We start from the raw sequence: 4,868 nt of genomic DNA on the forward strand, positions 1-4,868 counted from the left end.
CATTTCATGCCACCTTAATCCAGTCTCACTGTGCTTTGACCTCCCTAATGCCTCAGGGGGCTTTGCTTGAATGAGTGAAATACAGCATGCCGCATCACATTTCTCAGTGGTGGTGGGATGTCCCATTCTCCCGACCACTGGAGCGAGTTTGAATAGGAGGTTATATCTGTGAAGATTGATCGGGCTCCGATCCACTTTCCTTAATCCAATCCAATCCTACGACAAGGGAATCCATCCTACTGCTAAGTAAACCTTAGCAAAAACTGTTGTGGTCAGAAAACTGGGAATAAAGTTTCTTGACTTCTTACCCTGTGGGTAAACGTAAGAGTTCCCTGAAGTCAGGAAAATAAAGAACCCAAAGTGTGTTACCTCTTGTGTATGACATCAGAGCTGGGCAATGTAAAGTTATAAAATCAAATTCCAAAACAGCAATGTAATGTTTAAATTCTTTTTTGAATGTACTTCGCTTCAATGCTTGACAATCGCAACTATCTAATGGATCGCACGTTTCCGGGGTTTTCTTCTTCCTTTCTTTCAACCCACTACTGCTTACAACAAAATGAATCAAGAGTGCCCCATGCTGTAACCATGAAGCAAGAGCGCCCTCAATGGATAAAATAAAACGTCACCAAATTACAACACAAGCATCACATGCATTATAAGCCTTAAACATACAACCCTCTTTTTCTTACTTTTTTTAAACAACTTTTAGCCAGTCCAACTCAAATATTTCCTTTGTATTATACCTTTCGGCCCATTCACATTATTCAAAGTCAGTGAGGTATGACAGGGGTCCTCTGTTTATCCTGACTGGGTATCTATAGACAGCTGAATGCGACTCAGGGGGCTCTGGGGTTTGTTCAGGATGAAATTCAGTCCAGTCCATGACATCTTGTCTGCCATCCCTGACTTTCAACCCGTATGACTGAAAGTGGTGATTTTCAACCACCGGTAAAGTCTTAAAGTGAGATGAGTTTCTGGTGATGACATGGTCATTGCGTTTGGCTGTCACCATGGAACCTTTAATAGCAATGACCTTGTATGGGCAAGGATTGTAGGCAGGCCCTAGCTTCCCTTCCTTCTTTTGATGACATAGGACCATGTTGTTCACTTTCAGAGCCATAGGAACAACACAGCGTAGCCTGTCAAGCATTGTGTTTCATCCTGTTCTTTGCCACTGCATCTGCTTGTCGTAGCTTTGCATCAGTCTCAGACTGGAAGGGAAGAGGAGATTCAGGCAGCTTGATTCTGAGGGGGCTACCAAACACATCAAGCAGGAGCCATTCCAGTTGATCAGTGAGGCGTGTCATGGTAGTTGCGGAGGAACGCATACAAAGTCAGTTTCAGGAATCAGGAACACTTTGTCATTTCATTTCATGTACTTCCATACATGAAATATCATTTCCGCCAGCCCACAGCAGTGCAAACACAAAGACAAAAACATCCAAAAACTACAAGAACTTCAAAAACACACATATCCAAACTAACACATATTTATGTGTTACATGTTTCCATGGACAAACTTCAATATTGGCAGCACGTATGGTCTTTTCAAGGGTATACAAAAATCGTTCAGCCTCTGCATTAGCCTGAGGCCACAGTAGTTATCTTTCTATGTCTGAAACCCAAGTATGCTGCAAAGTCTGCATATTCTGAGCTTTGGAAAGGTGGGCTATTGTCTGTTTTAACCTCTAGTGGAATTTCTAATGTAGAGAATATTTTGTTACGCTTAGGAATTGCGGCTCTGGCTGATGTAGACTGCAGAATCTCTACCTCTGGATACCTAGAGTATTCGTCAATGACCACCAAAAGGTAAACCAGAGGGAAATGGGCCACAGAAATCCACACCAACTTTTTCCCATGGTGATGATGGCAGTTCAGACATGTGGAAGGGTTCTTGTGTTTGATTGGGCACAACAGCCTGATTTGGGATGCAGCCAACTATAGTGGTTTCTACTTGTTTGTCAATGCCAGAGAGCCAGACCTTCTCTCTGTTCAACTTTGTTTTGACCACCCCCTGGTGGCCTTCACGTGCAAGTGATATTGCCATGATTTGTGAAGAATGGGGGGACAACAATCCTTGTGCCCCGTAGCAGTGTCATCAGTAGCGATCATTGTCAGTTCATCCTTGATTTTCTTGAATGACATTAGAGCAGCAACATCAACTCCATCAGCAGAATCCTGCTTTTCAGACAGCGACCCCCACGAACCTTTCATGAGTCGAATGACTTTGCATAGAGTGGGGTCAGCTTTGGTTGCATCTTGAATTTAAGCCAGTATCATTGCCTTAGAGACAGCATTTGCAGTAATAAAGTTCATGTATTCTTCTGCTTGTCTTTCAGTGTTTGAAGTGTCCTGAAAGAATTGTGATATTTGTGCAGGGTGGCGTGACATATAGTCTGCTGGGTTGGCCTTGCCAGATTTGTAACGGACTGTGTAGTTGTAAGGCTGCAGACGTAGACTCCAATATTCTATGCGAGCAGGTGGCTTAGATTTAGGGTCGAAAATCCATTCCAAAGGTTTGTGATCACTGACAAGGGTGAAGAGTGCTCCATAAAGGTATATGTGAAAATGTTCACAGCCCCACACAACGGCAAGAGCTTCACGTTCTGTTTATTAATATTGTAGCGAATTCGGGGGACAACGCAGCCACAGAAACTGCCGTGGCCGGGAAGCAAACCCGTATCGCTCGCACCGCAGGAGACATCGCTAACCGCTCGACTAAAGGTTTGATCCGCCAGCCAGCGGCCAGCGTGTCTACTTATCCATGCACGTTACAATATTTTGGCTCATTGGGGGACAGTGCTTTACTTGCATAGCTTATCACTCTGGCCAGGTCATTTAGGCCATTTCTTTGTGCGAATACAGCCCCAAGAGCTACTGGACTTGCATCAACTACCAGTTCTGTTAGTTTGTGTGGGTCAAAGTAGGTCATCACAGCATCACTGTTGGACTTTTTTTCCCCATCTCATTAAGAGACCTCTGGTGCTCTTCTGCCCAAGTCCAACCAGCAGTCTTTGTAGTATATTCCCTCCAAGGCTGAGTTATTGTGGCAAAATCCTTGATAAAACAGGCACTGTAATTTGCCATGCCAAGAAGACTGCGGACCTCACTGGCATTGGTTGAGGCAGCAGCGTCATGAAGAGCTTGAACTTTCTTAGGATCAGGAGAGAATCCTCAATCTGAGAATATGTATCCGAAAAAGTCCAGAGTGGTTTGTACGTGTGAGCACTGGGCCTCGTTGAGTCAGGTTCTTCTCTTTCAATTGCTGAAATGTTGCCTGATCATGGGCAGCCCTTGTTCTGCCAAACACCAAAATGTCATCACTTAGGTTGCTAACTCCTGGGATTCTATCCAGGGCTTATTGAATGGCATTTCAGAACACCTCTGCATCCAAGGAAACTCCAAAACTCAGTCTTTTGTAACATTGCAGTCCTACATGAGTGGAGAATATTGTGATATATGGCGAGGATGGCTCTACTTTTAGCTGATGATACCTGCAGTTTAAATCCAGCTTTGAGAAGAACCTGGCTCCATTGAGTGATTTGTAGCCCGTGGAATTAGATACCACACAGGACACAATTACTTCCGGGGTTCTTGTAGCTTTAATTTTATTGTTTGAACCTTCGAATGCAGATCGTTTTACTGAGTGCATAAATTCCTGTGTCTTTCGAGCAAACAGCTCATAAATGTTCACAGATGTGGCAAGTTTAACAGAAAAGATTTTAAAAGGAAAATAAATACAACATACAGTGCAAAATACGGCAGTGGACTATGTATGTTAAACAGGGTTTAACAAAGACATGTGGAACTTCCTGAAGATCGCGCAACTTCTCACTCTGTCAGTTACCTTTAAACAGAATTAAAATGCATATAAAACCTTTACATCCCAAATACAATGGCATGGTGTGGCTTTATTCACGCCAACATTACCTTGTCATGCCTGCAATGGCGAACAGTGGTCGACGGCTCGCGCCCAAAATCACCGAACATCAACTCCAGTAGCGTCTAAATCAAACCATCTTGTCAAATTACCGACATACAATATTGTTTGGAATAATGTTACAGGTATATTTCACAAGATATTTACCCTTACTTACTACGGAGTCAGAGCACCGTCACACCGCAATCTTCAGGTGCTCCACACAAGAAAAAAAGAAAGAATACCCAAGATGCACTTGGATAACTTGCACGGAGTTACAATAAAAGTCCGCAACACTGCCACTTACTGCAATGACAACCAAAACTATAAAAATACACTCACAATCTGCTTCACAATTTAACTACATCAAATGACATTTTACATGGCTTGACGGTGTAACAATTACATATATTAACAGTTAAACTATACTAAATTTAAGTGGAAAATCTTTAACATATTTAACAGATTTACCACCTGGCTACAGATGTATCACATCATCTACCATAGGTGTGAGATGTCTTTCTCTCTCGATCGCGTGATTTGGTATCCTCATGTCCACACAAATGCGCACTGCTTCCGGGTCTTTTGACTTCGGAACAGGAACAATTGGAGAGACCCATGGAGTGGGACCATTCACTTTCTCAATGATGTCAAGGTCCTTTAGACCAGTGGTTCTCAACCTTTTTGGGGTCCTGGACCCCCTGCGTATTTTTGATCTACCCTGAGGACCCCTCCACCTGATCTTGGGGGAGGGGGGTTGCAATTTGATAGAAACAGTAGAAACTGCATTTTAAATTGCATTATAGCATTTATTCACTCTTTGGGGCAAAAATAAGAGCTTTCAGTTGTAACTTAGATATAGTTAACAAAACAGAATTCTTATGCAGTGACTTTCAGATATATGTAACAACAGAATTTTTATGCAGTAACTTTTAACAATGCAAAC

Source organism: Lampris incognitus, chromosome 7, assembly GCF_029633865.1.
Source record: "Lampris incognitus isolate fLamInc1 chromosome 7, fLamInc1.hap2, whole genome shotgun sequence".
In the NCBI taxonomy this organism is placed as follows: Eukaryota; Metazoa; Chordata; class Actinopteri; order Lampriformes; family Lampridae; genus Lampris; species Lampris incognitus.